This window comes from Dromiciops gliroides, chromosome 3 (genome assembly GCF_019393635.1).
Source record: "Dromiciops gliroides isolate mDroGli1 chromosome 3, mDroGli1.pri, whole genome shotgun sequence".
Lineage (NCBI taxonomy): Eukaryota > Metazoa > Chordata > Mammalia > Microbiotheria > Microbiotheriidae > Dromiciops > Dromiciops gliroides.
The window spans coordinates 2,700,579-2,725,425 of NC_057863.1; the positions used below are offsets into that span (position 1 = coordinate 2,700,579).

General features: G+C 44.5%; 1 protein-coding gene and 1 pseudogene across 8 annotated transcripts in view; one reads left to right on the plus strand and one right to left on the minus strand.

Annotated features, from left to right (window-relative positions):
* ACAP2 (ArfGAP with coiled-coil, ankyrin repeat and PH domains 2) overlaps positions 1-24,847 on the plus strand; it is a 115,584-nt gene that overhangs the window by 11,666 nt on the left and 79,071 nt on the right. The gene's annotated exons all lie outside the window — the stretch shown is intronic.
* LOC122749174 lies at positions 12,914-14,097 on the minus strand (annotated as a pseudogene).

Below are 24,847 nucleotides of genomic sequence, written 5' to 3' on the forward strand. Positions count from 1 at the left end.
TGGTCTATAGTTTCCTTCTTTCGCTTTGACTCTCCCTGTGGATTTTTTTTGGTGAGGCAATTGGGGTTAAGTGACATGCCCAGGGTCACACAGCTAGTAAGTTTCAAGTGTCTGAGGTCGATTTGAACTCAGGTCCTCCTGACTCCAGGGCCGGTGCTCTATCCATTGCATCCCTGTGGATTATTTTTAAAAATTTTTTTTTTTTTTAGGCATTGGGGGTTAAGTGACTTGCCCAGGGTCACACAGCTAGTAAGTGTCAAGTGTCTGAGGCCGAATTTGAACTCAGGTCCTCCTAACTCCAGGGCCGGTGCTTTAACCACTGCGCCATCTAGCTGCCCCCCATCCCTGTGGATTATTAAGACCATACTCTTCCTGTGGATTATTAAGACCATAATTGTGTCAGAAGGAATTTGATAGGACCTCTTCTTTGGTTATTTTTGCAAAGAGTGTGTGTAACATTGGAATTAATTGTTCTTTGAGTATTTCTTTGTGAATGCGGGAGGGGAGGGGAGGGGAATGGTGGTGGGGATCCTTAAATATTCCTCTATTTTAAAGAATTATACACTCCGACACAGTCCAATTAGAATTAAAATGGTCTTTTATTTGGCACTCACTAGAGAAAGTGACCGCGGGGTAAGACAAAGACTTCTCCCCTAGGGAGGAGGGCTCAAACATTTTCCTCCCCCTACAGAAGAAAGGAAAAGCTTTTATAGAGGGTATAGATGGTGTGATCACCTGGAAATGGAAAGTTTTGGGGGTGGGGAAAGATTCCTGAGAGTCCAGGTCCCGGGGGATTTTTTTTTTTTTTGTGGGGTGGGGTGGGGGGAATGATAGTCCTGACCTCTGGAGTTATCTGTAGCCACACCTAACTGATTTTTCTGCTATAGAATTTTATCTTTACTTCTTTGGTGAGTCTGTTTTGATAATCTAGTTGGCCAATCTAAACTTTGTTTGTTTGTTTTGGTGAGGCAGTTGGGGTTAAATGACTTGCCTAGGGTCACATACTTAGTGTTAGGTGTCTGAGGCCAGAATTGAACTCAGGTCCTCCCGACTCCAGGACAGGTGCTTTATCCACTGCGCCATCTAGCTGCCCCTTAATCTAAACTTTCTTAATCTGGATAGTTTGTATATTTGTAAATATTCATACATTTTGTTTAAGTTTTCTATTAACATACAGATGGGGAAAATATTTCCTTAATAGTCTTGATTTCTTCATTAGTTGTGAGTAACCTTTTGCATATTTGCTACTGGTAATTTGTTTTTCTTTTTAATCAAATCAGCTAATGGTTTAGTTCTTTGTTTTATTTACTCCCAGTTTTATCTGTTAATCAATTTGATTTTTTAATTTTGCTTTCAGTTTTGTCGATCTCTTTTTTGATTCTTCAGTTTTTCTATTTTTGTGTTTAATTGGAGTTTTAAACATTTGTTGGTGGTTTTTATTTTTTATTTTTTAGTGAGGCAGTTGGGGTTAAGTGACTTGCCCAGGGTCACACAGCTAGTAAGTGTCAAGTATCTGAGGTCGGGTTTGAACTCAGGTCCTCCTGACTTCGGGCCGGTGCTCTCTCCACTGCGCCCCCTAGCGGCCCCTGTTGGTGTTTTTTAAAGCTTTTTCAGGTGTACGCCTAATTCATTGGTCTTTTCTTCTGCTGATGAGTGTGCTTAGAGATCATCTGCATCCCCCCAAATGTATGTTATGTTTTTAATGAAATTATTCGGTATTTCGGTGATTGGTTTTTGATCAACTGATTTTTTAGAGTGTTATTTGGTCTGTAGTTAATTTTTAACCTTTTTCTTCACTAGCCCTTTATTGTGTATCATTTGTGTTATATTTTGTTTGATAAAGCGTGTGTTTAATATTATTGTTTTTCTTCGTTTGTTTATGAGATTTGTGGGGTTTTTTGTTTGTTTGTTTTGGTGTAAAAGTGTCACGCACAGCTGAGATGGGCGTCCTTTCCATTCCATTCAGTGATTCCCAAACTACTGTATCTAACTTTTCTAAAATTCTGTTCGGGTCCTTCTCTGCCTTCTTGTTTATTGTTTTGGTTGGTATTTTTTTTTCTAGCTCTGAAAGGTGGTAACGTGATGTCTCCCCACTAGCTTAGTTTTACTGTCTCCCTATAACTAGTTTAGCTTTTCCTTCTAAGAATGTAGATGCTTTGCCATTTGGTGCATATATGTTAAATATTGAAATTAATGCATTGCTTATGGTACTTTTTAGCTACATGTGGCTTCTTTATCTTTTAAAATTAAGTCTATTTTTGTAATTGTCTGAAATCATGAATTGCCTTTTTGAGTTCACTTGGGGCATACTACATTTTGCTCCAATCCCTTATCTTTACTCTATGTGAGTCTTTATATTTTAAATGAATCACTTGTAAAGAACTCTATTGGATATTACTTTCTAATCCGTTTTGCTTTTCTCTTCTGTTTTGTGATGTTTGTTAATTGTGTATTTCCCTCCCTTCACTGTGTTTTTTCCTTTCTTTGCTGTTGCTCTGTGTGCCCTTTGTTTCCTAGGGAAGCAAAGGAACCCTGAAGCTATTCGGTATAAGAATAAGAAAGATATGCCTCAGTTTCATATCATGGCCACTTGAGAGAATGGGAGGGAATAAGAGAGAGATGTAAAGAGAAAGAGAGACTGAGAGGACTGAGGGAAGAGGACTGAAAACCCCAGGAGGAAAACCTGCTTCTCGGACCCTCAAGCTCTTAGGCCTCTCCTTGGTTAGTTGATGCTTTGTGACTGCCTGTGTCCTGAGCCCAAATGAGCTCCAGCTAACCTTCTTCCCGCTCCATTACCAAACGGACTTGACAAGCAATTCCTTGAGCATCCTCTCCTCTGTCTGCTATTCTAAGGTGCTGTTTCAGAGTGAGCCCCTGAAGAAGGGACATCCGGCATGCTTTGTTACAGCTGAGAGCCTGTATTCTACTGGGAAATCTTATCAAAAAGAGCTTTCCGTTGTCTCTTCCACATCACAGCTTTCCCCATTGCAGTTTCTCTATATCATGGGTCAGCATAAGTAAATGGAAATTTCTGGGGAGTTTTGTAGAAGCCGCAAAAGCCATAGAAAAGTTGAGAAACTCAGAAATGCATAAAACATATGTATAGTATCACAGCACATCAACGTATTTTATCTTTTCATACCATAATAATTCAGACTTCTTTTGCTATGGAGGACCAACAAATTTTGTGCAGATTTTCCCGGCCATGGGGCGCTGCACCCCTAACCCTTGGGATGTGGGATAACTGTATATGTGTATATGTGATGGAAGGGATAACTGTATATGTGTGTTGTATAAACAGGATGTCTCCAGAGTCTTCATTTTAAGCTTTAATAGCTTAATGTTGAACTAAGTCTTTGGGGACACCCAATTATATATAATCAATACAAAATGCATGTATATATATGTGGTTTTGTGTGTATAGAAGTGTGTGTGTATGTACATACACACACACATATACATTTTAGCAATGAGGATTCAGGGCTGATCTGATGTTTAATTGTATCTACCCAGGAATGAGGTTTACAAATTAAGCCAAGAGCCAGATAGTGCCTACGGACCAGTCCTCTATTCTCCAGTTAGAATAGCATGGTGGATCTGATCTCAGCCCCACTACTTGTCACTCTTGTGATCTTGGAGATAAAAACCCTTTGTAACAAACAAGCAGAGGTACAAAATGGATCCCCACAATGGCCATCTTCAGAAACATGTTTCTGCCCGTTGTGCCTTTCACCTTATGTCCTGATCTGAGTAACATACTTCATCATGAGGCCTCCCAAGTAGTTTTTGTTAGTGTTGCTATTGGTTTTTTTTGTTTTTTTTTTGCGGGGCAATGGGGGTTAAGTGACTTGCCCACGGTCACACAGCTAGTAAGTGTCAAGTGTCTGAGGTCAGATTTGAACTCAGGTACTCCTGAATCCAGGGCCGGTGCTTTATCCACTGTGCTATCTAGCTGTCCCCTAGTGTTGCTATTGTTGAGAAAATTGTTCTTTTGGTTCTGCTCACTTCACTCTGCATCAGATTGCATTCGACCCAGGATTCTCTGAAATTGTTTCTGTCATGTCTCACAGCACAATATCCCATTACATTCAGATGCCATCATTTGTTCACCCATTGCCTACTTGTCCAAAAGTTTAGACAGGCCCTTAGGATCCAATCTAAATGAGATATTTGTAAGCCTTGAAATGCTATATAAATGTTAGCTATTATAGTTAGTCCTTTCCTTTTTCCTTCCTCCTTTTAATTCTCCCTTCGGGACCAGAACGTTTGTTTTGCTTGTGACTGTTTGCTCCTGGGTATCTCATCTTTCTTTACCTCCCCATCTCAATTTGTTTCCTTGTATAGCATTTGTATTTCTGCAGCAAAGTCCCTGTTGGTGCGAATAAGAACCCCCTGAATTGGTCCCATGTCTTCATATTTGTACAGTCAAAGATCGTTATGTAAAATAGAGCCGTTTGTTTCTGTCCAGTGGAAATCTGCAGTATGAATTGGAAGGCCGCTACCCCTTAAAGAGATTCATTGTTTGCACAGATTGGGACCGAGCTGTCCATTGGCTGTGTGTTTGTATTTTGTCCGTTTTAGGTAAAAGCGAGGTTCATCTGTTGTCTACTCCTGCTACCTGTTTCTTCATGTTGCTGTCTTCTCACATGCCCCAATTGTTAAAATAGCCAATCCTACCCCTTCCTTCCTCCTTTTTATAGCAGTGTATTCCTCCTTTTATTCTCCCTTCTCTTCCTCTGTCCTTTTTCTTTTTTTGGTGAGGCAGTTGGGGTTAAGTGACTTGCCTAGGGTCACACGGCTAGTAAGTGTTAAGTGTCCGAGGCCGGATTTGAACTCAGGTCCTCCTGAATCCAGGGCCGGTGCTCTATCCACTGTGCCGCCTAGCTGCCCCTTTTCCTCTGTTCTTGCTGCTTCCGTCTTCAAGGGTGACAGATCCAATGTGTGTCCAGTATCTGCTTTGCTTGGGGCGGTAAGTCCCTTTCTTTTTTTTTTTTTTGTTTAATAGCATTTTGTTTTATTTTTTCCAATTACAGGTAGAGAGAGTTTTCAACATCCACATTTGTAATATTTTGAGTTCTAATTTTTTCTCACCCTTCCTTCCCCAAGACACCGAGCAGTCTGACACAGGTTGTACAGTACAATCATGTTAAACATGTTTCCACATTAGTCATGCTGTGGAAGAAGAATTAGACCAAGAGGAAAAAACCACAAGAAAGAAGAAACAAAAAACTCACAAAAAGTGAAAACAGTCAGCTTCAGTCTGCGTTCAGCCTTCATAGTTCTTTTTCTAGATGTGGAGAGCATTTTCCATCTTGAGTAGAAGTCCCTTTTCTTATTGCCCATGGACTTCTGGCCCACTTTTTGTGCTCGTTTGGGGTGGAAGAAGTCACTTATGGTTTCTTATTGTTTTTCTTTATCATCATCTGGCCTGGTCTGAACTTCAGGGTTTTGCTGGAGTTAGTGTGCAGGAACTAGGAAACATTCTGCCTCTGCTTCAGGGGGTCATCTTGGGAGGCTCAAAATGTTCTCAGTTCCTAATATCACGGGTAGCTGATCTTTAACAGAGAAATTTAGGGCAAAATTTTTTTCCAGTTCACAGTTTCTCTTCTGAATGTCACTGCATTGATGCGCGTGTGTGTGTGTGCACACACAGAAACTTTTCAGTTTTATGTATTTAGAAATGTCCATTTTATCTTTTATGATCATCTATATCCTTTGTTGTTTTTTTTTTTTAATTTTTTTTTAGCGAGGCAATGGGGGTTAAGTGACTTGCCCAAGGTCACACAGCTAGTAAGTGTTAAGTGTCTGAGGCCGGATTTGAACTCAGGTACTCCTGATTCCAGGGCCGGTGCTCTATCCACTGCGCCACCTAGCTGCCCCGTTTGTTGTTGTTTTTTAAGAATTCTCTTCCCTATTTCAGAGTTGTGAAAGTTATAGTCTTCCCTTCTCTAGTTTACGATTATGACCTTTTAGAGCAGTCTTGTATCCATTTGGAGCTTTTTGTGGCTTATGATGTGACATCTTGGTCTCAATTTCACTTCTGCCAGACTGCTTTTCAGTTTTCCCAGCAGTTTTGACCAGTTAGCGAGTTCTACTTGTCCTGGGGCTAAATGAAAACTGCAGGTTTATTTATTTGTTTATTTTATTTTGACTAGTTAAAGGCGGTCATTCTTTTCCTTATTTCTTACCTAGCCTTAATCACTGAATGGGTGTTGCCTCAGGCAAACTGAGACCCGGGAAAGACCTTGGTTTCCGAAGGCCAAAGTCTCCTGCACAATTGCTGCATCAGTGAGGCTGGTGGCATTGCCCAGCCCAATATGTAGCACAGTTTAAAAAATCCTGTCACAGATACATACCGTGTTCCACCACCATTCCATACTTTCACACTTTGGAAGCTCCTTTTTTTGTTGTGTGTTTTTTTGAATGCTCCACAAATCCAAACGCGCTCTCAGCAACAGAAAACGCACGATTGTACTGACCCCCGCTTTTTTTCCCAAGAACCTCTAATAACATCTCCTGGAACCCTAGGATTTTAGGGAATGTACTTTAAACTACAGTAAATAAATGGGTAACGTAAACTTTTGGTTGTCCGTCCCAGGAGCCTGTAGAAAAACCATAAATCGTCCAAATAGAACTTGTGCTTGGCTTTGGGGATCTCTCAGAAGGCCATGCAGTAGTGCATGGGGATTAAGGACAAAAGGCCACGCGTGCGAGAGAAGATGCTCTAATGGTTGAGCCCAGTCAAGGGTGCCCAAAGACTTACAGCTGGAAGGGCCCTTGAGCTGGCTTTAGTGAAGAGGAGGAAGCAGACGGAGTGATTTGTCCAGGGCCACACCGGGTGCGAGTGAGCAGTTGGGATCTCGTCCTGCTGTGCTTCTGTTGTTTGCTTCTCCTTAGGCAACCTCTTTTTCCCCCCAGAGTGATGCTGGGTTTAATGCAGATACTTGGGCAGCTCAGAACCAGGCAGCACTCCCGAGATCCACCTGCTTCTGGAGGGTGGGCACAGGCCAGCTGTGCGGGAGCTACTCTGGCAGTGCTGGCTATTGTTATTCGGTTTTCTCACTAGGCCTGGCAGCTGGCTTATGTTATTCATATGCTCACACTTTACCAGTGCAGGGAGCTAGGAAGTCATAAAGATATCAGACGATGCTGGCCGTGTTTTTTGGAAAGATCTACCTTTGAGCACCACATCACAGGAGGGCCTGTTAAATGGGGATAATAATAGCACCTACTTCCCAGGCTTGTTGTAAGGATCAAATGAGATAATGATTGAGATAAAGTACTTAGCATGGTGCCTGGCACTAGAAAGTTTTGTACAAATGCTAGCTATATTATTATTCATATTAGTGACTTGTCTGTAGTCACATAGCCAGTGAGTGTCTGAAGCAAGATTTGAGTGCAGGCCTTCCTGACTTCAAGTCCAGTGGTCTTTTCACTGTGCTCCCACCTCGTTGCCCCCATATACACCAAAATTGTGGTAACACAGAATTAGAGGCAAATGAATGCCCATTGATTAGGGAATGGCTAGACCAAATGTGGTCCATGAACGTAATGGAAGATTCCTGTGCTATGAGAAATGACAGATATGAAGAACATGGAGAATCCTGGACAGATCTACATGAATGATGCAGAGTATAGGAAGCAGAGCAAGGAAGACATCTGCACAATGACCACAACAATGGAAATGGAAGGAACATCCTCAAAACAGTAAAAAAAGAATTCTGCAAAATTAAAAAGAACAAGCCTTCGCCCTCCTTTGTAGAGATAGGAGATTTGTGACTGTGGAATGTTTCATATATTTTCAAACTGATATTTGATTGGTTTTGCCAATTTCTTTCTTTTTTTCCCCTTTAAAAATATTGTTTTATGGAGTGACCCTCTGGGGAGGGGAAGACAAAGGAATACTTGGGGAAATTCTGTTGATGTAAAAAACCAAAATCTATCTTAAAAATTTATTTAAAAAAATAAAGGCTATAAATTCAAAGTTAAATCCCTTTGTGGGAAATAGCTGTTTATGTTTTTTTGGCTTCATTCATTTGGATAGAAATGATGCCTGGGCAAGTCACTTAACCCCAATTGCCTCACCAAAAAAACAAACAAACAAAAAGAAGAAATGATGTACAAAAGCTGATTTCCAAAACAAGTTCAACTTATAAAACATAAAGAACACATTACTGATGAACTATCATTGATAAATGTTAGAAGTTTTCAATGATTAAATTTAAATTTGTCTTAAATTTTTGTGTATTGATGAAGTACTGTCTTTTCTTTCATAATGGATTAATACACCTCTTCAAAGGAAGGTCTTTTGAACCATCTGACAGGAGCACAAAGGCAGCAAGGAGTTGAAGGAAAGTTAATAAGACAACAAAAATACGATTTGCTCCATCTTTGGAACTTACAGATATGTTATTGACAGAGAGGATAGACCACTGTTTGTTTTCTGTAAATGTTTTAACTGCAAATAACACAAAACAAATAGAAATGACAACCTTGCAGTATATTTGTAGAATGTATTGGCAAACGTATGACGTATGACACAAAGGATTGCTTGCATGATATAATGTTATTTGCCAAATAATGAAGTGTGAAAAGGCTCATTCAATAAAGCAAATGGTGCTCCTGGCATCTGTTGATAGTCAGTCAATCAAGCATTTATTAAGAGCTGACTATGTGCCAAGTGTGTTCTAAGCTCTGAGGATGCCAGAAAAGGCAACAGTACCCTTCCAACCATGCAGGAGCTCACGTGGTAATGGGGAGAGGCCACATCTAGGTAGCCATGAACATTGAGAATATGCGCAGCATACCTGCAAGGGCATCCTCAGGGGAAGACCCTGGCAGGGAGGGGAGGGGACTGAGAACAGCCTCCTACAAAAGGTGGGATTGGATTGGAGCTGACTTGGAAAGGATTTCAGCAAGCAGAGGAGAGGAGGGCAACCTGGGAGAAGGCCTGGAGCTGGGGGATGTAGTGTTGTGTGTGAGGAGCAGCTAGCAGGGCACTGCAGCTGGGGCAGAGAGGACACGGAGGGAAAGAAGGGGAAGGAGGGAGGGGGATTTCATAGTTGAACCTGGAGGTAATGAGGAGCAACTCTTGAGTTTGGGGAGGGGTTTTAGGAATGTGACTTTGTTTTTTGGTGAGGCAGTTGGGGTTAAGTGACTTGCCCAGGGTCACACAGCTAGTAAGTGTCAAATGTCTGAGGTCAGATTTGAACTCAGGTCCTCCTGAATCCAGGGCCGGTGCTCTATCCACTGCGCCACCTAGCTGCCCTAGGAATGTGACTTTGGCAGCTGAGTGGAGGGTGGATTGTAGTGGGGGAAATCTCAGGGCAGAGGAGCCAGCCAGGAGGGAGGTGGTGGGGGTCTGCTCCACAGTGTGTGAGCAGGGAGAAGGTTCTATGTATACATGGATATACGCAGGGGAGAGGCGCGGGCCCAAGCACCAAGACATGGCAGTGGACCGGATCCGTGGGATGAGTTTGCTGAGTGAGGGATGAAGGGTGACACTGAGGTTGGGAGGCTGTTGGAGTGACCCTGCTGGCAAATGCCCGAGGTGCCGTGTAAAATGTGCAGCTGTGGAATTCAGGCCATGCCTGAAGTCAAAGAAGCTGATTAGAGACGAATTTCCTCTCTCGGAATCCACCTTGTGTCTAAGCTGTGTCTCCTCTTTGTTGGATCACGGCCCCCTGACATGACTGAAGATGCTTTCCTATGACTGCATCTCTTGAGTCAACAATGATCTCTCTCATGATCAGAATCTAGCAGCTGTGGCCTGACCACAGAGGCTTTACTGAAGTGACCCGATGACACAGAGGAAAGCAGATTTTTGTCATGTTAGCGGTGTTACTGCTTTTCTAGCTGGTGTTGCACAATTCACTCTCTTGCTTACAGAGATAATTCTGTTTTTGCTTTAATAATTTCTCATCATTTTAGATAGGAGCGTGGTAGTATTTCTAATTTTACGAATTCACAGTAGTTGCTCATTTGATTAACTAAAGCCACTTGAGCAAACACAACAATAATTAAATGGGAAAAATTGATGCATTTAAAATAGGCTCCAAGACAATTTGATAGCATCTGAAAATGAATACTAGAGCAATTAATCAGCATGCCTTATTTATTTATTTATTTATTTTGTACTGTGGGAAGCACCAGCCATACAAAGAAAACCCCTCACAACAAGACAGCCTTTCCCTTCAAGGAATTTGCAGTGTAATGGTGGGGAGATGACATATAACTGAATAGGTACATACACGGCACATGCAGAACAGAAGGAAAGAAACCCTTGGGGGGACACTGAAGATGGGGGGAGCAATAGGGATCCAAGATGGGAGATTGTGGGCAGAAGGTGGATTTGGAAGGGCTAGAAGGCTTGAAAGAAGCAGTAGGGATGAGGAGGTAGAGAATTCCAGGCAAGTGGGAGATGGAGATGAGCGAATAGGCCGGTAGCCCCAGGTAGCTGAGTGAGAGAGGGGCCTCCAGACTTGTTTGCCTTCCCACCCTGTCCCCACAGCACTGTCACGTGGGCTCCCAGAGCCTCCTTGTTAGCCTCCCAACCCTTTGGTTTCCCATTACCTGGCAATGTGCAGCTTCTGGAGCCCAGAATTGGAGGTTCTCCCTGCCCTGGGAACCTCCCAGCCTGGCTGGCCAACCTGCTTTCCTACTTCTCTTGCAAGAAAACCTCCATTCTAGCCAGGCGAGTGCCTTGGCTGTGCTGAGGAGCACTTGTTTGTGACTGGAAGCCCTTTCCCTTATCTAAGCCCTGTACTTTTGGGGTCTATTCTGCTTCTCCTTAAGCACCCCCCCCCCCAACTGCTTGTGATCCTGCAGACTTCTCCATGGTTGTGTTTATAAAACATTTCCTAGGCTTTCTATATAAAGATTCCTCGAATGAGGCTTGCTGCCTCCTGGAGCACCTTGACATTCTCATTCAGTTGGGTGCTTTCCAGCACCTTGAATCATATGCAATGATTTTTAGAATAACATGTGGAGTGCATTAGACAGAGGCAAGCAGCCTCGCCTGTGTTACACCTCAGGAGCTCAGGAGTCACCTGGGCCAGCGTGCCCTTGACAGCAAGTTGTCAGTCAGACAGGAATGCCTGCTTGGGCTTCAGGTGACCCCTGTTGCACTTAAGAAAGGATCAACACCATTTGCTTTTATTCTTTCTTTTTTTTTTTTTTTTTACATTTGTCATTTCCTGATCTATTCCCTTCACCCTTTAAATCCTCTTTTGTGACAAAATGAAACATAATACACTGAGGTAAAGAGCAACCACATCGGACCATGCTGGTTCCTGCCTTTAAGCTTCTCATGAAAGTAAAAGCCTGTCTTTTCAATACCAGCAGCTTAGTGATAGTCCGACATGGCGGTGAGATGTGGAGCCCTCCTGCAGTCTGGACCTTCCTCCAGGCCCGTGGATGCGTCAGCTGCAAAGTGTGCTCAGTGAAGAATGCTGCAGACTTCCACCCTGGTTCACTTCTTTTTTTTTTTTTTAGTGAGGCAATAAGTGACTTGCCCAGGGTCACACAGCTAGTAAGTGTTAAGTGTTTGAGGCCGGATTTGAACTCAGGTACTCCTGACTCCATGGCCAGTGCTTTATCCACTGCGCCACCTAGCTGCCCCCCTGGTTCACTTCTTTTTTTTTTTTTTTTTTTTAGTGAGGCAATTGGGGTTAAGTGACTTGCCCAGAGTCACACAGCTAGTAAGTGTTAAGTGTCTGAGGCCGGATTTGAACTCAGGTACTCCTGACTCCAGGGCTGGTGCTCCATCCACTGTGCCACCTAGCTGCCCCCTTGGTTCACTTCTGAAGCTCTGGGCACCCTGCCCTCAGCCTGTTCTTTCAGTCTCACCGTACACTCTTTCTTCCCGGCATCGGGATCAGTCCATCCCAGCAAACCTCTCCTTTCCATCTGTATAACTTTTTAAATTTAAATTTCTCTTTTCAGTTCCAAATTCTCATCTTTCCTCAAGTTACTTCCTCACCCATTGAGAAGGCAAGCAATATAGATGAAGTCTTGGAAAGCATATTTCCCTATTAGCCATGTTCTTCCCCCCCCTCCAAAATGAAAAATAATATACTTTAGTCTTCACTCTATCAATTATTTCTATGGAGGTGGAGAGCATTTTTCATCACGGGTCCTTTGGAGTTGCCTTGGATTATTGCCATGATCAGAGTAGCCAGCTCTTTCACAGCTGATTGTTACATTATTGTTGTTGCTGTGTGTAATGGTCTCTTGGTTCTGCTCACTTCGCTTTGCATCAATTCATACAAGTCTTCTCAGGTTTTTCCTGAAACTATCCTCTTCATCATTCCTTAGAACACAGTCATATTCCATCACAATCATACCAGAATTTGTTGAGCCATTCCTCAATTGATGAGCATCCCTTTCATTTCCAGTTCTTGCCACCACAGAAAGTGCTGTTTGAAATATTTTTGTACAACTTGATCCTTTTCCTTTTTCTTTGATCTCTGTGGGATACAGACTTGGTAGTTATATTGCTGGGTCAAAGGCTATGGACAGTTTTTAGCCCTCTGGTTATAGTTCCATATTGTTCTTCAGAATGGTTGGATCAGTTCATAACTCTACCAACAGCATGTTAGTGTCCCTGTGTTTCCCTTCCCTCCAACATCTGTCATTTTCCTTTTCTATCATGTCAGTCAATCTGATGGCTGTCTTCATGGCTTTGCACTGGCTCGCCACCATTCTTGCAATGCCTTCTTTCTATACTTCTGTCCTCTGCCAAAGAGTCCCTCTTCCCTTAAGAGACAGCTAGAGAGAGCCCTGTCAGAGCCCTGCCAGCTACATGAAGCCTTTCTGGGTGCCCTGTTGCTAGTGCCCTCTTTCCCAGATGGCTTTTTCTGTGTCTATAGTTATATTTTTTTTCACCTAGATGTGATTTTATTATTTTAGTACATCAACCAAAATTAATGCAACCAGAGGAGAGACTGGATAATTCATATTTCCAATTGGGTGGGAGCACTCTCTTGGTCTTGTAGTAACGAGCTAGCCTGTGCATTCAGCTTTTGTTGAGAATCAGATGGAATTTAGAATCCTTATCCTTTCTGTTTCTCTCAAGATGCTTTTGAACAGCAACAGCTTTCTTGATCAAGTGATAAAGATCTTCAGGAAAATGAGGGGCAAGTCCCTTGGACTTGAGAATTCTCAAAATTTTGTTACAAGTTACAAAGCTCACTTGTGCCACACCATGAGAATCCCTCAGGATTGCACTGTTCTGGGAGGGTGTCAGGCCGTTCTTAGCCAGCTTTTAAATCTGTTCCTTCACATCATCTGAGGTGAGCTTCAGCCACATGGGCATGCTGTGGCAGTATGGCAAAGTCTAATGGGATTGACCTTTCCCAGGAGCATGTCACCATGATGGTGACGATCAGGTGGCGAAAGTGAGAAGACCCTAGGAAGCAAGGCTATATTTACATTTATTCCCTTTATATTTATGCTACTTTTTTGGGGGGGGCAGGGCAGTGAGGGTTAAGTGACTTGCCTAGGGTCATACAGCTAGTAAGTGTCAAGTGTCTGAGGCCGAATTTGAACTCAGGTACTCCTGAATCCAGGGCCAGTGCTCTATCCACTGTGTCACCGAGCTGCCCTATGCTACATTTTTGCATGGTGCCTCTTCCATTAAGATGTCAGCTCTTTGTGGGTTGGGATTATTTTTTTGTCCTAGTCACAAGAGTGAGCCATGTTAGAGGGACCACTGAAATGCTTCTTGAGACTTTGGGAGAAAGCAGAAGTCTTCCAGCATGTGAGGTGGACCCTGTGAGTCAGGGAAAACATGGCTGTGAATCATGGATGGGCAAGGCATGGAGGGCTTGTGACCTGCTTCCTGTCACAGTTCTTTGTAAGGCATGCTTAGTGAGCATCGAGATAAAGGGACTGTAGGGGCAGCTAGATGGCGCAGTGGTTAAAGCACCGGCCCTGGATTCAGGAGGACCTGAGTTCAAATCCGGCCTCAGACACGTGACACTTACTAACTATGTGACCGTGGGCAAGTCACTTGACCCCCATTGCCTAAAAAGAAAAAAAAAAGAGATAAAGTGACTGTGGCCACAGGAAACCGACCTGGTTGCACAAGCCGGTCATGCCGGACCAGCCTCATTTGAATACACCGCAGCAGAGTGTAACATTTTGGGAGAGAAGAGGCTGCTTTGGTGTGTCTTTGTCTCCCCACCTCCCTGGGCACAGAGACTGACAACAAGCTTTTCTTGTCCCCAGTCTGGAGTCACTGGGCTACTGTTGGGGGCATCGAGGGGAAGTCGGCTTCCACATTTGATCTCATTTGATCCTCACAACAATGCTGTGAGGTGGATGCTGTTATGATCCCATCTTACAGTTGAGGAAACTGGAGCAAAAAGAGGTTAAAGACTTGCCCAGGGTCTTAGCCCTAGCAAGTGTCTGAGACTGGATTCAAACTTGGGGCCTTTCTGACCCAAAGCCAGCACTTTGTGCATAGTGTTGCCCCCCGGCCGCCTTCAGAGGACTGTGCCGTATTCAGTGCCATTGGAAGGGTGAAGCAAGAAAAGGCATCCTCGGCCCTTGTGGCTAAATCTGTGATAGGACGGACGGACGCCATTGGTGGGGGCCTGATTCTGTGGGCTGGGCTCCTCCATTGGATCCTAGAGGGAAGGCGGGAGGCCGCTCTTCTTCCAAGGGACTCTGTGGCGCAGGTGGAGCCCTGCCCCAAACAGCTTCCAGGCCTGGCTTTGGGAATGGGCCCTCTATGCGGCAGGAGTTGTTCCTGCGCTGATGGTGGGTCCGCAGGCTGAGTGTGCGGCAGCTGGTTGCCCGCCTGAGAGGCGGGGATGTGCGCATTGCTTAGGCATGCTTAGTCATCCTTTTCCCAGGATTTTGAAGGGAGGCCATCACTTTATGTTGAGTCACGTTTCCAAGCTTGAACCAGTAAAGGACCTAGTGGTTGTGACCATCAGGTGACGCTGACTGAGCGCAGGATGGAGAGGCCTCCCCTCCCCGCTGGGCCTCCCTTGAGTCCTTGCTGTGGCTGGTTAGAAAACACCTCTGCTGTGCTTGTTAGGAAACAGCCTCGGAAAACAGGAAGCTGAGCCGCCACAGGAAATACAAACGACAAACGGCCTGGATGTGTTCTAAGTCAGCACGTGGGCTTGTCTGGGCTGGGGCTGGGACTGGGGGGACGCTCCCCAGCGCTGCCACGGGGTGCTTGGCCTGTTTATCAGGTGACAGAATTTGTTTAGGTACAACAGCATCACGTTAGCAATGTGATGGAAGACACTGTCTCTGACCTCAAGAAACTTTGAGAGCCGCCTCCCACTGTTACTCTTCTGGGGGATTGGATCTGTGATTGCACTGGCCTAGGAAGCGACCAGGGAGGGAACTCCAGCCACCAGCACCGAGTGGCACTTGGCCCGGCCCTCAGAGTCCTACGTGGTTGTCAGGGGCTCAGGTCCCACAGTCCCTCCAGACTGGAGCCCAGGCATCCTCGCTTGTTCCATCCTGTCCCAGTTGCTTTACACAAGAAGTAACTTGTAGGCCTGCCTGGACACTACTTTCTTTTAGGATCTTCAGTAAACTCTTCATTCTGCTTGTCCATTTATTTGATTGTGCCGCTTGTCTGGTGCCCCATACATACCCTTCTCCTGCCCACCAGATCATCAGAAGGAATAATTTTTTTCCATAAAAGTAGTTTATTATTTTCCAGTTACATGTAGAGATAGTTTTCAACATTTTTTTGGTGGGGACAGGGCACTAAGGGTTAAGTGACTTGCCCAAGGTCACACAGCTAGTAAGTATCAAGTGTCTGAGGCTGAATTTGAACTCAGGTCCTCTTGAATCCAGGGCCAGTGCTTTATCCAGCTGCCCCTTCAACATTTGTTTTTATAAGATTTCTAGTTTCAAATTTTTCTCCCTCTCCCCAAGATTGCTAGCAATCCGGTATAGATTATATATGTACAATCATATTAAACACATTTCTGCATTAGTCTTTCTGTGAAAGAAGAATCAGAACAAAAAGGAAAACCCTCAAAAAATAAAAACAAAACAAAAGAAATAGTATGGTTCAATCTGCATCTAGATTCCATAGTTCTTTTTTTCTGGATTTGTAGAGCATTTTCTATCATGAGTCCTTTGGAACTATCTTGGACCATTGTATTGCTGAGAAGAGTCAAGTCTGTCACAGTTGGTCAACACATAATGTTGTTGATACTGTGTACAATGTTCTCCTGGTTCTGTTCCTCTCACTCAGCATCAGTTCATGTAAGTCCTTCCAGGTTTCTCTGAAATCTGCCTGCTCATTGTTTCTTACAGCACAATAGAATTCCACTACATTCACACACCACACCTTGTTCAGCCATTCCCCAATGGATGGGCATCCCCTCAGTTTCCAATTCTTTGCCACCACAAAAAGAGCAGCTATAAATATTTTTGTACATGTGGGTCCTTTTCCCTCTTTTATGATATGATCTCTTTGGGAAAAGACCTAATAGTGGTATTGCTGGGTCAAAGGGTATGCATAGCTTTATAGCCCTTTGGGTATAATTCCAAATTGCTCTCCAGAATCATTGGATTACTTCACAGCTCCACCAACAATGCATTAGTGTTCCAATTTTTCCACAGCTTCTCCAACATTGATTATTTCCTTTTTTTGTCATATTAGCCAGTCTGATAGGTGTCAGGTGGTACCTCAGAGTTGTTTTAATTTGCATTTCTCTAATCAATAGTGATTTAGAGCATTTTTTCATATGGCAATAGGTAGCTTTGATTTCTTAACCGGAAAACTGTCTGTTTATATCCTTTGACAATTTTTCAATTGGGGAATGACTTGGATTCTTATAAATTTGATTTAGTTCCTGATATATTTTAGAAATGAGGCCTTAGGGGCGGCTAGGTGGTGCAGTGGATAAAGCACTGGTCCTGGAGTCAGGAGGACCTGAGTTCAAATTCGGCCTCAGACACTTGACACTTACTAGCTGTGTGACCCTGGGCGAGTCACTTAACCTCTGTTGCCCCCACAAAAATAAATAAATGAATGAATGAATAGATGAATGAATAAATAAATAAATAGAAATGAGGCCTTTATCAGAAACACTGGCTATAAACATTGTTTCCCAGTTTTCTGCCTCCCTTCTAATTTTGGATGCATTGCTTCTGTTTGTACAAAACCTTTTTAATTTAATGTAATCAAAATCATCCATTTTGCATTTCATAATATTCTCTATCTATTGTTTGGTCATAAACTGTTCTCCTTTCCATAAATCTTAGAGGTAAACTAAGAAGGAATAATTTTTGCCAGATAGAAAAATATGTCCATTTTGGCACACACTACAAGATGAGGACGGCTCTCCCAGAGCGAGATAACCCTTTCCAACTGCAGACATTCTCTCTGGCTGCCTGTTTCTCCTCATATCTACCTCCTCACTCTCCTGGCTTCCTTCAGGTTCCAGATCATATGCCACCTTCTGCCTTTCTGGGGCTGGATCTGCGCTGGCGAGGTCTGTACAGGGCTGGGCTCCACTCCCACCCTGGCACAACAGATATTTCCTGCCCATCTTCTAAGCCATCTTTGGCTGGAAAATGATCTCACCCCATCCTTCTGTGGGTTCTGCTGCTCCAGGAATTGTCTCCTGGCATTATTTGAAGGGATTTGGAGGGTTAAGTGACTTGCCCAGGGTCACACAGCTAGTGTTAAGTGTCTGAGGCCGGATTTGAACTCAGGTACTCCTGACTCCAGGGCCGGTGCTCTATCCACTGCACCACCTAGCTGCCCCAAGACTCATCTATTTTTATAATTCCCACCCTGTGACTGGTCATGGCGTGCATTGGCAACTGCCTTGTACTTTGTAATTGTGATTGCCTGGGAGCCCAGGAGGTCAGTCGGAGGTCCAGGGTCACGTGGCCAGGACACATCAGAGGTGGCCCAAGCTAGCACTTGATGCCCTCTGCCTTCCTGCCTCTCCTAACTTTTAATGGTATGTTTTTAAATAGTTACATTTTTAATAAATTTGTAATTTACCTTGGTGGCATATACAGTCTATGTAGAGATAGAAAGTTTGTTGGCTTTCCCAGAAATCCCCACCTTTTAACAAAAGGATACCTTTTTTCCTGGCATGTTCACTTCCAAATATCTTTTCCTGCCTTTCCTAGTGAGCTCACCCTTGTAAGAAAAATTTGATAAAGAAGAAAATGGTTCCTAAAACCAGCCAGCCCATCCATCAGTTGTCACTGATGCTTCCTCCCACCCCTTGCTGACATTCATTGAATACGGCTAAAATCCCCCCTCCTGGAAGCTGCCTCTCTGGACCCTCTCATAATGCCAATGGTGCCCTCCCTCTAGGAGTATTTTCTGTTCAGTGGCTCCCAGTTGTCTCCAGAATCAAATATAAAATCCTGTGTCGGCATTCCCATCCCTTCATCATGATGTCCTCCACGATCCATTGTTCTTTGAACGAACCCCTCCATCTCCAGACTCTGTGCATTTCCTCTGACTGTGCCCCCTCCCTCCTCAGCTCTACTTCCTGTCTTCCCCGACTTCCTCCAAGTCCCAGCCAAAACCCCACCTTCTACAAGGAGCCTTTCCCCTCCCACTCAGTTCTCATGCCTTCCCTTTGTTGATCATTTCGGATTTATCACGTTGTCTCCCCCATTAGACCATTAGATTATGAGCTTCTTGGGCGCTGGGACTGATTTGTGCAGTGCTCCCTGGGTGTCTGGGGCACAGAATGCCCTGGAGCCCACCTCCCTCCCTCCCTGCCCTTGGGTGTTTGGGGGTCTCCCCCATCACACTGCGCTCCTTGAGAGCCAGGCCTGGCAGTTCTTTGACCTTTCTCTGTCCCCTCACTCAGTGCAGTAAGATCTTGATGAAACTTGTCTGTTTCGTATACAGCATGTTCAGGTATTCCCAGCTGGCAGGCTCCTCCTTTGGCCCCAGTTCTTTGTTGTCCTGACAGGGGTTGCTGCACGAGGGGCCTGTCTTTTACCTCTTGGGGGTGGTGGGTGGTCAGGCAGAGAACAAGCATTTATTGAGGGAGAAGAAAACGACCCCTGCTCAGTATTCCTCTGGAACTCAGCAGCCAGGTGTGAAAGGGACACCTCGAGCAGTAATTTAGTGTGCAGCAGGTAGGTGCAAAGTATAGGGGCTCACAGGCTCCTTTTATCCATAGTGCCTAATGCAAAATGGACTGTCCCCTTGTTCATCATCGGCTGATTACTTAAGAGTTACAATCTAAGTGCAGAGGCTAGCTAATTGGACTGCAGTATTCTTTACCCTAATTTCCATAATTCTTTGAGTTCTTAGCTAATAGGGAGATGACATAGAGACATTCTTTCAATCCTCCCTTAGATGGACACAACCCAGCTCAGGGCTACTTGAACCACGTGATCTCTCTGCTGAAGGGGAGGGGGACAGAGACCTAAGTCCTCAAATAGGTACAGGAGTACAATTTGATCAGCACTGATGTGGCGGTTGTGTCCTGAGAGGAGACCATTACTCCTTTCCTCACATTGAGCACCTGCTGAGTCAGGTACTTCTCTAAGCACTGGGGATACTGGGCAAGGCAAAAGACTGGCCCTGCCCTCAGGGGGCTCCCTGTCTGGGGAGGGGGGAGAACCTCCAAACAGCTGTGTACGACCCGAGACAAGAGGAACTGCAGATAATCAGTGGACAAGGTAGTGGTGGGATTTTGGGGTGCGGCTGGTTTCCTGAATGGCTGTATCCATTCACCAGTGAGGTATCAGTGAGGCAGCTTGTACCATCATTACAAATCTGCCATTTCTCAGAAACTCTTGTGTAACAAACACCTTCCCCCTGAGCAGTGGATCCTTGGGTCCTGGCTACACTGGGTAGGCTGCTTCATTTCCCCTCTCCCATGGATTACTTTGCTGTTTGACTTTTTACCCAGGGTCATTTTGGACAGTTGCTGTTTTACAATATAATCGAAGGTCTGGTGATGCTGATTCCCTCAATTCCTTCCCCCACCCCCATTTCCTCTGATATTCTCCAACTTTTTGTTCTTCCGTTATAAAATTTATCACATTGCCTGGATGCCTTGGTCATTTGATGGGTATGATGCTAAATCCATTTATTAATTTGGGTAATATTGTTATTGTTATTTTTATTTTTTCTTTTAGGCAATGGGGGTTAAGTGACTTGCCCAGGGTCATATAGCTTGTAAGTGTCAAGTGTCTGAGGCTGGATTTGAACTCAGGGTACTCCTGAATCCAGGGCCAGTGCTTTAACCACTGCGCCATCTAGCTGCCCCGCAATATTGTTATTTTTACTAACTTAATTATGAATATTGAATATACCTCCAATTCTTCAGGCATTTCTTTTTTTTTTTTTCAAAACTCTTTTGTTGTTGTATTCACATAGGTGATGGATTAGTGTTCTTGTAGGTGGATACTAAGTGGCGCAGTGGACAGAGAGCTAGACTTGGAGTGGGGAAGGCCTGAATTCAAATCTTACCTCAAATAGACTGACTGTGTGACCCTGGGGCAGTTACTTAATGTCTTTCTTTCTCAGTTTCCTCACCTGTAAAATGGGGATAGTGATAGCACCTACCTCCCAGGGTTGTTGAGAGAGTAAAAGGAGGTAAATGTGATCTCATGCTTTGTAAATCTTAATACAGCATGTCACGTTTGCACATTCAGTGTCTGCTATCTTTATTTCAGTCAGCAACAATCCACCTTCTCTGTCTCTCCCCCACCCTACTGAGAATGAAAGAAAAACCACATTTCTCTTACAAAGACATTTAATCAAGCAAAACAAATGTCCACATGGACCGTGACCAAAAGATGTGTGCGTACACGGATGTGTGTGTACATGTACACGTACATACTTAGCATGTCTCATTCCATGCTCTTGATTCTTTCATCTCTCTATCAGGAGTTTGGGGGGAGTTGGAATCAGTCCCCGGAGCTCACAGTCTAATGGGGGAGAGAACATGCAAGCACCCATGTTCATATAGAACTACACAGTAGAAAAGGGAGGTGATTCAGAGGGAAAGCCCTGGGGTGGAGGGTGCAGTCAGGACCAGCAAAGGCCCCCTTGCTGAAGACAGCATTTGAGCTGAGTCTTGAAGGAAGCTATGGAAGCATCCCAGGCATGAGAAGCTGCCAGGGCAAAGGTGTAGAATTGGAAAATGGAGCAGGGTGTTCGAGGGACAGCCCCTATCACAGGGTCATAGAGCATGTGGACAGGAAGAGAGTACAAGAAGAGGGGCCAGGTTTAAGAGAGGATTTTCTCTTTGGTCCTGGAAGTAATAGGGAGCCACAGCAATGGTCAGGCAGACTGCTTTGGGAAGATGACTTGGGCATGTTGGGAGGATTGATGGGAGGAGGGAGAGGCCAAGTGATCAGCTGTGGCTTGTGTGGGTATTTCACAACTCAGAGCTATATAGCATCATTGGAAGAATTTGGATATTTAAAAGATGAATCTCTTTTTCAGGGAAAAGCATGAGGTCCTCTAGCTTCCCAACCAAATCTCGTCTCCCTCTCTGTGATAGGCCAGGTCAGTGGCTTGATCATCCAGTTGCATAGCATGGAAATGAGTTTTTTGGATGAAATATCCCAATGTTGACTCATTCAAATATTGAGTTTCTAGTGCCCCTAACGCCTGGAGTTCTCTTCACAGCATTGCTCTTATCCTGGACTTGTGTACTGGTAATGTTCTGATATTCAGTCCATTCCATTTCATCTTATTAGATTTGGTCCTTTACTCTAGCAGAATGAGACATTGTTTTATCCCACAATTACCTGTCTCTCCTGCTTTCCTGTGATTGCTTAATTTAGTAGGCATGCCTCTCATGCTGAAGGCCCTTTTGCTGATTCATGCGCCTATACCTCCAGCTCTTGCTTTTCCTCTTTCTGTGTTAAGAGGTCAACCCTGGCTCTGTAGTGGTGCCTCTTGTTCTGTTAAAAAAAACCAGGCGTGAGCCCTGTAAGGAAGGCTCCTCTTGTTCTGATGAGGGGCTGCTTTATTTCACCTGCTCTGTGAGGCAGACCCCAGCCGTGCTTCCCCTTCACTCACTGTCCCCTGGCTCTCTGGTCAGCAGCTTTGACTCCATTCCCTCATGTACTCTCTCCACCCCTCACGAATTCTTCTAGCTCTGGAGCCTGGATCAGATCAACTCTCCTCTGCCTGTGGTTTCCCCCATTAAAAAGTAAACTTCATGTGTGTGGGGATTGTCTTTGTTTTTGTAATTGTAATTGTATCCCCAGGGCTTGAGAGGCAGCATATTGTAGTAACTGTGGAGGCTGTGGTAGTAGTACTAGTAGTAGTTGTAGCAACAACAACAATACTGATAGCAGCTAGTGTTTATATAGTAATTTAAGGTTTGTTCAGTGCTTTACATATAGGATTATCTGCCTATTTTGAAGCCTTACATGATGCAACTTCACCGTCTCCCACTTGGTTAGACCTTGAAATGTAGGACCCCCCTCCACAGTCTAATCACTCCCACCACACCTTGGTGACTCACATCATAGGCCCAGTGCTGTGTAAAGGTTGTTCCCCAGACCCCACTGAGCACGTTCCCAACCCCCTCTTGGTCCTCTCCCCAAGTGTTCCACTTCAGACCTACCCACCCATGGTGTTGTAGTGCCTGCTCCCTCACCTTTCCCTTTTTCATTCTGTTCATCTTGTGGCTTCCACTGAGCCCTGACTACCTCCTTTTGACACTGCCTCCATCCTGCTCCACCCTTCCCAGGAATGGGTGCATGTTCACTCTGCCTTTTAGACCCCCTTAGCACCAAGGTCATCCACTGGTACTTGAGAGGTAGAAAAGGCCCTGAGATTATGTGATTTACATCCTCTTTCTATAGATAAATAGATGCACACGACACGGTGTCTCCTCCACCCTTATTGATTGAGAAAAATGTAGTAGCAGCTGTAATGATCTCTAGAATTCCAAATTTTTCTCCCACCCTCCCTTCCCTCCCCCCTCCTGAAGCCAGCTAGCAATCCTGATATAGTTAAATGAGTCGTTTTTGCTTTTTATTTTTTTAAGGATAGAGGAGTTAGGCATGTTTGTCAATATCAGGAAAGGAACTGTTAAGGCTGAAATTCTAGCTCGTCCGTCTGAAATATCCAATGCGTGGTCGCCAATAAAGGATAAGCTTTAGCAAGAGTTAGGCTTTTAAGCGTTTATTAAGGAGAATAAGAGTTTGGTAAAGAGAGAGAAAGGCCTAGATTCCTATCTATTAAAGGGAGAGCGCATTTCTAGCTCCGCTCTCCACCAGAGTCCAAAGGAAAGAGCGTGAGACCGAGCGCCCGTCTCTTCCTTCCTCCTCCCACTAGCTCGCGTCACTTCCTGACTCCTGGTCTTGCCCTCAAAGACCTTCCCTTCATGGGCAGAACTCTTCTACAGTAAGTCTCCAGCAGAACAATAGACCAGGAGCTTTTTTGTTTTGTTTTTTGTTTTTGCAGGGCAATGGGGGTTAAGTGACTTGCCCAGGGTCACACAGCTAGTAAGTGTCAAGTGTCTGAGGCCAGATTTGAACTCGGGTCCTCCTGACTCCAGGGCTGGTGCTCTATCCACTGCGCCACCTAGCTGCCCCCTGATATAGGTTATACATTACATTCATGTTAAACCTATTTCCACATTAGTCATGTTGTAAGAGAAGAGTCAGAACAAAAGGAAAACAAAACCACAAGAAAGAAGAAAGAGCCACAAAAAGCAGCAAAAGTATGAAGTCGGCTTCAGTCTGCATTCAGACGCCACAGTTTTTTTCCTGGATGTGGGAGCGTTTTCCTTCATGAGTCTATTGGCATTCTCTTGGATCCTTGGATTGCTGGGAAGAGTTAAGTCCATCACAGTTGATCATAATTACACTGTTGCCATTACTGTGTATAATGTTCTCCTGCTTCTGCTCACTTCACTCAGCATCAGTTCATGTAAGTCTTTCCAGGTTTCTCTGAACTCCTCCTGCTCATCATCTCTTACAGCACAATTGTATTCCATTACATCCATATACCACAACTTGTTTAGCCATTCCCCAATGGATGGGCAGCCCCATAATTTCGAATTCTTTGCCACCACAAAAAGAGCAGTTATTAATATCTTTGTCCACGTGGGTCCTTTCCCCTTTTTTATGATCTGGAGTATTTGAGTGGCTGCAAGTGACTCTTTTCTGTCTGTTCTCTTCTATTTATTCCCTTTGTGACTTTGGACAACTCACTTCAGCTCATTGATTCTCAGTGTCCTAATCTGTAAAATGGGAGCTGAACTAGGTGGCCTTGGGCTTCTTTCAGCCCTGGCTGTGAGTCTGTAAGACAGGAGATGGGGGTTGTTGGCACCACCAAGCTGCAGAGGGAGAACAAGCCCAGGCTTCCTGCCTCCCCAGCCAGCATTTTATCCACCACACCAAGTTGCATCTGGCCCACGTAGAAAGCATTGGCAGCCGGGTAGCCAGTAGGATTTTATTGAACGGTGCCTGACACAACTTAGGAGGAGGCCACTGTGTGACGTGCTGTTTAATATTATCCAAGGCTAGAAGTATGTGATTGAATAAAAGTTTTGCATGCTAGTTCACTCCTGCCACATCATCCTCTCCTAGATATAAAAGGGTCTTCAGTACTTAAGCCCTGTGTATTAAACACTTGCATTTGTCCTCCTCCTCATCCTGTTTATAAGCCTTGTAAACTCACGAGCTTTGAAAAGTGTAGACAAGCTTCTCTAAACACAGCTGCTTGCCCCGGGTTCATCCAGCCGTGTTCCCGTTTGTTGGAGACTCCTGCTAGCTCATTTTCCATCCAGCCCTAACATTTTAAAACCCTTCTGTGGCTGGGCGGCTAGGTGGTGCAGTGGATAGAGCACCAGCCTGGAGTCAGGAGGATCTGAGTTCAAATCTGGCCTCAGACACTTAA